A 9353-nucleotide genomic window follows, 5' to 3' on the forward strand; every position below is an offset into this window, starting at 1 on the left:
TATTATTACTCTTTCACTTTTAGACCTTATGCGTTAATCCGCCATTGTTGTGATTATCTATGTATTGTTCCTCTTGACAGAGCTCTTGCTCTCTGGAACCCTATTTATCAATATGAAAATGAAAATGAAAAAACTTCTTACGGTTCTCAATTGAGATCTGTAAGTTTGGCAAAAGTAAATTATTGAAACTTGAACATTACCGACAATATGTCACAGGTTGTGGACTCAGTGTGAAATGATAGAAATCACAATATTACTCAGTGAAGAGAATCTGTAACACAATTAACGAAATAAGCTGTACATCTGGCTAACAAGCGTCTTATATTACAACATACCCGACACCTCGAAACAAAACCTGATATTTTAATGTAGTTTAATCACTTTAAACAAACTCTTTCAGAACAAATTCTCCTTGAATCAGTCAGTAGAACGGGCTGAATTTCGGAAACGATGTATTACCAGTGACAACTACAGAGTAGACGACAAGCCTGTTCTGTTCGTGAAGTTGATTTGGGCTCGTTATTTCACCCAGACACAATACTGTATTATATTTGTACTAGTTCTACACACGCACACAATTTCAATAAAGTAGTACACCAATGCAGTTGACAATGTTTTCTGAGTACGAAGTAATTGAAGATTGAGGGAAGTAGACCATGCAGCAAACTCACAAAAGGGGTTCAAAGCACTTGAAGTAGTTCAGGAAAAGACGTATCACCTAGACAATTGAGAGTGAGGAAATACGTATACAAGACTAGGAGATATAGGAAAAGCACAGGGACACAAGGTATACTAATCTTCACGCTAAAGTGGCCGTCTCAGCGACTTCTACAAAACGAGTAGACGACACTTAAAGAGCACTGGGAGCAATGTCCCGCTATATCTGGCCAAAGAGGATCTATAAGAGAGAAGGGATCTCTCCTGCTATAAACAGACGGGAATACAAAAATTGGGTGTCGGTTAATTTAGGGGAGAAAAAGAATACGACAGCAGGTCCATAATTCGTAAGGTATGTGGACACAGCCATGAAAGGAGGGTAAAAGTGACTTAACTTTACGGTTCAATTCTTCGTATTACGGAAATAAAATCGTATTATTATTATTATTAGTATTATTATTATTATTATTATTATTATTATTATTATTATTATTATTATTATTATTATTATTATTATTATTATTATTATTATTATTGCATTCCGGCCTTCTAAGGACCATGTTACAATTTCAATTCTTCCTCCTTAGTTGTTCTTTCCTTTTCTACCAGTATTCTTTCACTGTTTCACTGTGCTTCTTTTCCCTATCTTCAGTTCACTTTGTGCCTGTTTTCTTTTCCTTCCTCCCTTGGAATCCTTCCATTTGTAAGACTTTCTTCCTAAAAATCTTTCTTTCCAATAATTCTTCTTTTCGTATGTTCTTCCTTTTCAGGTCTTTCTTGACTTCTTGAAATCAGGTGGTGGTTGATTGCTTTTCCCAAAGGCACTCGAAGATTCGTTTAAATGTGCCCAAGAAATAGCAATCTCTTTTTTCTTATTGTTTCTGATATGTTTTCTATGTTCTGGTAAATTTCATTGTTACTTCTTAATTTCCAAAACTCTGCAATTCTTAGAGGACATAATACCGGTACATTCGTTATAAGTACATTCGTTATAATTCATATTTGTAGTAGTAGTAGTAGTAGTAGTAGTAGTTTTTTGTTATGGCAGGGGAAAATCTTTTAAAGACACCACTCTGTGTGGGAGTTGGATTTCCACCAACTAAAAACCCCTGCCCTCTTCACTCAGACCATTCTGGAACTGCTTGTCGGCATGACATCAGAATGGAATGATGTATGTTATTAAGTTCTTCCTTTCTCTTCTTTCTCCTTCGTCCCCATAATGCTTGTCGCCATTGCCTTTACTGTGTTCCAGGCAAACGGGCTCTCTAACATAATCTGAACCAGATTCCCTGGCGTGAGTTGTCGGCCAAGTTGTTGGCAGGCTTTTCTTCGTTCTTCTTCCCATCGAACACAGTAGAAAAAGGTGTGTTCTACTGTATCCCTTTCAGAACAGTACTGACAACCATCTCCCTGCGTCTTTCCCATCTTCATGGCGTATACGCCGAATCTTCCATGTCCTGTCAGGATCTGCGACAGATAGTAATCTACCTGCCGATGTCTACATTTAAGCCAGTCTCCTATGTTGGGTATTAGCTTTTTTGTCCATTGGCCAACATCGGTTGTGCCATCCCATCGGTCTTGCCAGTCTAGTAAGAGTTGGTTCCTCGAGGCTTTCTTTTCCTCAGCACATATAGTTGCACCCCTTTCATGCCAAAGTTTTCTCTCTATAACGAGGAGGTCAATGGGAATACTGGCAGCTACAACTTGTAAAGCTGCTGTCGAAACAGTTCGATATGCACAGGTAACTCTGAGCAGCATTTTCCTCTGTACTCTTTCCATAGCTCTTCGGTGAATCTTCCTCCTGAGTGCATTGTGCCAGATAGGTGCAGCATAAAGTAAAATGGAATATACTGCAGAGCACATAATCTGTCTCTTAACTGTTCTTGGTCCCCCGATGTTAGGCATAAGTCTGGCTAATGCCGATGCCTTCTTCTCTGCCTTTTGGGTTACTGCCTTCACATGTGCACCAAATGTGCAATTCCTGTCAATAAGAACCCCAAGGTATCGTACAGACTTTCCTGGGATAATCACTGTATCATTTAATAAGAAACGGACATTTTTCCAATTCCTGGAACCTTTCAAAATTACAGCCTCAGTCTTATGTGGAGCCAATCTCAACTTATTATTTACCATCCAAAGGTTAACTCGTCTCAGTGATTCATTTACTCGGAAGGTCAGTTCTTCTACATTCTCTGCTATTACCACTATTGCAAGGTCATCTGCATAACCAATAGATGTTGTCCCTTTTGTCAGCTGCAGGCGTAAGACACCATCATATAGAATGTTCCACAAGGTGGGTCCTAGGACAGATCCCTGTGGAACGCCAGCACTCATTTCAAGATCTTCTAAATCATGAAATCGTATTCTTCGTCCTTTGAAGTACTTAACGATTATTTGTTGTAGATACTGAGAAATGTTCATCCTACGAAGTTCTCTCAAAATAATGCTCCAAGAAGCAGTGTTAAAAGCATTTTTGACATCTAGCGTTATCAAGGCAGCCCATTTCTCACTGCTTTCTGCCTGTATTTGAATCACCCTCTCAATAGCTTGGGTTGTGGTTCTACCCTTTCTAAATCCAAACTGGTTCGAAGAAAGTCCTCCCTGTTGTTCAAGTTCTTTCTCCAGTCTAGTTTTAATCAATCCTTCGTAAAGTTTGCTCAACGTGTTTAATAAGCACAGTGGCCTGTATGCTGATGGATCTAATGATAGTTTCCCTGCCTTCAATAACAGCACTAGCTTGGCTACTTTCCACTCATCGGGGAATTCACGCTTTTTTAATAAATCATTGAAGACTGATAAGATCCAACCAGGTGCCACCTCAACTGCATACTTGATGGCTTCTGGTGGGATTCCATCTACACCTGGTGCCTTGCCAGTCTTCATATTGCGTGCTACCTCTTGTAACTCAACCACAGTGAACGGTTCTGCAACACAAAAATCTGATTCCGTTTCAAGTCTGTCATTAGTACAAGGGAACAACTCCATTGCTATGGCTTTCCTTCTATCAGCTGGGAGATGAACTGGTACCCTGTTGATTATTCGACCGGTCACTATCTTATATCCCGCTCCCCAGATATCACTGTCTAGATCTTCGCATAGCTTTTGCCAGAGATTTCTCTTTGAATCCTTTATTAGCTTCATTAGTTGCCTCTTTGATGCCTTATAGTCAGCTTCTAATGATATTAAGTTGACCTGGCTGATTTTTTTCCTAGATCTTGTAAGAATTCGTCTCTTGCGATTGCAGTCTTTCCTTTGCATGTCTATTTCATTGTTCCACCAGTAAGGGACTCGTGTTTTATATTTTGTTGATCCCCTCAATCGGCTGGTCCTACAAGCATCTTTAAGAGCAGCAGTTACATCTTTTAGAGTATGTTGCACTGTATCTACAGTTTGTGACATCCACTCGATTGCAATTTTAAAGGTTTCCCAATTATAGTTCCACACCGTTTTCGTGATATCATTAAGCTTCTTCGATCCCTTAACTTGAAAGTAAATAAAACGATGGTCGCTGAGAGATTCATCTTCCATAACTTCCCAGTCAACAATGAATGATGCTATACCCTGCGTTGAGCAGGTGACGTCTATGAAAGACTCTGAGTTCCCTCTGGAAAAAGTTGGTAAGATTCCAGTGTTATGAACCACCAAGTCTAGGGTCGCTATCCATTCTGCCCAATATTCTCCCCTACGATCTGCAGTTGGTGCCCCCCACAGAGGCGACTTGACATTTAGGTCTCCGAGAATGATAGATTCAATACCTGACGCCATGCAGTCCTGAACTATTGCATCTACTTCAGCTTTGAAAATATCAAAAGGGATGTTAGGAGAGATATAGGAACAATAAATCTGATATTGCTGAAGTTGAATACACAAATATCCTTCTTCTGCCCTTATGCTTAGCACCTCCAACTTATCATTTAAAAAATATGCAGCTACATCACATCTTTTGTCCGTGAACCAACCACCTTCGGCTACTCGCCTTCTGTTTGGCTCGCTAACAAGCACTAAGTCTACTTTCTTTTCCAAGGCTGTCGCATACATGATGTCATGACTGTCGGATTTCCTCATGAGATTCGCCTGCAGTATGTCCATTATTGGTCGTTTAAATTCAACTTCCTTGCCTCTAATATTAGCTTCCTGTAAGTAGGGCATTTCATTTGATCTGAGCGGTGGCCCTCCACTTGGCACATGGTGCAAAACGAAATGTTCCCACTATCCTTCGCCAAATGGCCTTCTTGTCCACAATTTAGACAGCTCCGTGACCCGTCATCCTTAACGTCGCAGTGTGGCGCTTTATGTCCAAATCCAAGACATTTAAAACACCTTGCAACTGTAACTTTTTCCTTCACCATACAGGTTGCCCATCCCACATTTATTTTCTTTTTCTTTAACAGTATTTTCGATGGTTCCGTTGGCAATATTACGGTAGCATTCAGATTTCCGAACCTCCCCGGTCTTACGGACGTAATATTGATCTGAGATTCTTCGACAGCAGCTTCTAAGGAGAGTGCTGCTCTGAGATAGTTTTCATTTAAATCCAGATCCATACCGTACACTAGAATTGTTGTCTCCTTCCTTTTTGTTGAAACCTCTATTTCCTTGACGTTTTTAGTTATCTCACGTTGTAATACGTCAGCCTTTCCTTTGCCTTCTACAGTAAGTATAAGGTCATCCTTTGCTGTTTTCCTTATTCGTTTTATTTTAACGCCAATTTTTTCGATGTTTACTCCTTCCTTTACTGTTTTAAGCAATTCGGCGTACGTTTTTCCCGCAGCTTTGCACGTAACTGTTTCCTGAGTATTGTCCTTTAAGGATTTCTTTTTCGATGTTAATCCCACAGAAACAGCCTGTTTTACCTGCGTTTTACCCGATTCCAAGCACCCTATTTCAATATCACACTTACGAAACATCCATTCCAAGATTTTCCTTATATCATTCCGATCAAGAGTATCCGGGATAGTTATCAGCACCTTCTTTCTTGCATGAGTCTCAATTATCTCTCTCCAGTGGGTGAGACATGAATACAGGCTCTGCAGGTCATTTACTCCATCTTGATTAAATGAATATGGTATTACATATACATATCGCAGCTTCTCCCGCTCTCCTCCTCGACTCGTGTAGGTTTGCGTAACAGTGCGCAGGAATTCCGTCTTACCTTCCTCCAGATTAGAGTTCAGCAAGTCAGAGATTTCTGTATGCATATTCTTCATGCTTCTCATAATTCCATCCTCCTCTGTAAGATGTTTGGGATTTACAACCATTGATATATCCCAATCAGTCAATTTCCCTATATTTCCGGAGATGACGTGCGTGTTACTGTAAACACAGTCAGGCCATTCCTTATCCAATAGCTTCGCAAACTCGTCAAAGCACGTAGCTTCCAAGAGGGTCTGCTCTATATCTAGCACTCTGTCACTGAATTGCGCCTGTGTCCCAACATCACGGGTTATTTTCTTACTGGAGGTAGTGCCTTGTTCCAAATCACTCCTAGCCTTTGGGTCTTCATTCACATCAAATTGTTCCCATTCCCACGAACGACTACGGATTATTTCTGCCATTTGTCCCATTTCTTTAATACCTTTCTTTATCTCCGCTTTGGTATTGGGAGTCATCTTAACTAATGCTAATAAGTCTTCACTATGCTTGACTAACTTATCAATTTCTAGTCGCATCTCTTCTAATCCTACTCTTTGGTTCATAGTCTTCGTACTCTGTAGTTCCATGGTTACGTCCAGCTCCTCATCCGACATAGTATCTCTTTGGTTTTCTACGTCTATTTCAACCTCTTTGGATTTGACATTTCTATTCTCAGTACCTCTACTCTCTTTTCTCTTTGAAAACATAACCTTAAATCATTCAAAGCAATATAAAGGGCCTATTTACCTTGTCAGAAAAGGGATGCCTCTTTAGCTCATCAAAGAGAGATAATGCCGCGTTCTGAAGGGCAGCACTTCCACTTATAATCGCAATATATTTTAACCATACACAGCCTTTAAAACACCACTTAATTAAGCAAATACGCGGAGCACTAAACAACACCAGCCATTCAATAGCAGCACGCGAGTAGTAGTAGTAGTAGTAGTAGTAGTAGTAGTAGTAGTAGTAGTAGTAGTAGTAGTAGTAGTAGTAGTAGTAGTAGTAGTAGTAGTAGTAGTAGTAGTAGTAGTAGTAGTAGTAGTAGTAGTAGTAGTAGTAGTAGTAGTAGTAGTAGTAGTAGTAGTAGTAGTAGTAGTAGTAGTAGTAGTAGTAGTAGTAGTAGTAGTAGTAGTAGTAGTAGTAGTAGTAGTAGTAGTAGTAGTAGTAGTAGTAGTAGTAGTAGTAGTAGTAGTAGTAGTAGTAGTAGTAGTAGTAGTAGTAGTAGTAGTAGTAGTAGTAGTAGTAGTAGTAGTAGTAGTAGTAGTAGTAGTAGTAGTAGTAGTAGTAGTAGTAGTAGTAGTAGTAGTAGTAGTAGTAGTAGTAGTAGTAGTAGTAGTAGTAGTAGTTTTTTGTTATGGCAGGGGAAAATCTTTTAAAGACACCACTCTGTGTGGGAGTTGGATTTCCACCAACTAAAAACCCCTGCCCTCTCCACTCAGACCATTCTGGAACTGCTTGTCGGCATGACATCAGAATGGAGTGATGTATGTTATTAAGTTCTTCCTTTCTCTTCTTTCTCCTTCATCCCCATAATGCTTGTCGCCATTGCCTTCACTGTGTTCCAGGCAAACGGGCTCTCTAACATAATCTGAACCAGATTCCCTGGCGTGAGTTGTCGGCCAAGTTGTTGGCGGGCTTTTCTTCGTTCTTCTTCCCATCGAACACGGTAGAAAAAGGTGTGTTCTACTGTATCCCTTTCAGAACAGTACCAACAACCAATTCCCTGCGTCTTTCCCATCTTCATGGCGTATACGCCGAATCTTCCATGTACTGTCAGGATCTGCGACAGATCGTAATCTACCTGCCGATGTCTACATTTAAGCCAGTCTCCTATGTTGGGTATTAGCTTTTTTGTCCATTGGCCAACATCGGTTGTGCCATCCCATCGGCCTTGCCAGTCTAGTAGTAGTAGTAGTAGTAGTAGTAGTAGTAGTAGTAGTAGTAGTAGTAGTAGTAGTAGTAGTAGTAGTAGTGTCATTATCTCAGTGGCCTAGTTGCTGGCTTCCCTCCTGGAAAAGCTGAGGATCGGATCCTCGGCGATACTGGATTGGGATTTTCATCTCAAGTATCACGCAGCGTCCAGCACTTTGCCCCCGGCATTAGTGGCTCTAGTGACCTCAGATATAGCCGGGTTAAGCTGAAGAAGTTACACATTGTCGGTTATGTTCAAGTCTGAATCATTTACTCAATAAAGTGCCTTCTTCCTGTTTCCCGTAACGGACACTCCCGAATTGGCTCTTCCGATAATCAGAGAGCAGGTAGGTAGGCAAAAGGGAAGGAAAGAGAGGAGAGATAATGTCTTAAGGTCAAGGACAAAGACGGCTAAGTGTTATCTTTAGGGAGTGGACCCAAGAGATGTTGGTTTAAGTCACTGCAGGAAAATCAGCAGAGGGAAGATGGAGATCAGGGAAGTGTTACAGAGGTTGTGCGGCGCAGGAGAAAAGGGAAACGTAGAGTAGTGAATGGGAAGAAGGAGATGGGAGTGAGAAGGGAGGAAGAAGTGACCGGGAGAGGAGGGTCTCAAAGACAGTGGGGTTGAGGCTCTGGTCGTCATCGTGGAGGAAAGGGAACTAGAGTGAAGAATTATGGCAGATGTTGAGGAAAGTGGAAGTGTGGGAGGAGGATAAGTAGAAAGTGCTAATTTTCAACTTAAGGCAAGTAGGAGATTTGTGGGATCTGGTTACTGCAGAACAGAAGGATTTTAAGGAAGCGGAGATAGTTATCAGTGGTATAAACTGTAGGAGGGATAATGAATGGAATATGATTCGGGATATTAATGAGACTATGGAATGGGTATGAGGCGAATTGGAAGTGAGATTTGGAGATCCAAAAGGGTGGGTAGGAGATAGGGATTTGCACTCAGATGGCCGCAATTATAGACCTACGTGAAAATTATGGCTGGGGGGGGGGTTCAGGACAGTTATAAGGAGGTATATTCAGGTAAATGCGGTGGACTAGGGAGTGGTGATCAAAGGCGTATCCATGATTTCCTGAAGGGGAGAGGAACATATTCTTTAAAAATTACGCGACAAGGAAAACAACGAATTTACATTGTGCAGTAAAGCGAGAAGTGAGAACCGCACTAAGATATACAGTTCCATACATTTTCATGAATATTAAGGTGTTTAGAATTCTCATTGTTATATGACTACCAACATTCATCTAAACATTCTTAATTAAATATTTTCATAGGTAAATAATACGAAAGAAAACTCTCTAAACATTTAACGAGTTCCTATTACATTATATAATTATGTGACTCTAAACGTGCCTTTGCTGGCGGGACCTAGTGTTTACAGTTCGCTATGTCTTCTGGTATGGGCTAGAGCAATTTTGTTACTTTCATTGATCTGTCTCAGCTTTATCCTTGGCTTTGACAAAATGAAAGTGACTGAGTTACAAGTGATGCTAGTAATGCCATTCCTTCTGCAGCCAGTCCCTGCTATGAATGGTGTGAAAATAATGCTCATGGGGTCAGCTGGTGCATGCATTTCAGTGGGCTTGGCAGACTGATATGTAATAGCAACGGCTGGCTCAGTGAGGAAAGCAACGGGAAACTACCT

Source organism: Anabrus simplex, chromosome 14, assembly GCF_040414725.1.
Source record: "Anabrus simplex isolate iqAnaSimp1 chromosome 14, ASM4041472v1, whole genome shotgun sequence".
In the NCBI taxonomy this organism is placed as follows: Eukaryota; Metazoa; Arthropoda; class Insecta; order Orthoptera; family Tettigoniidae; genus Anabrus; species Anabrus simplex.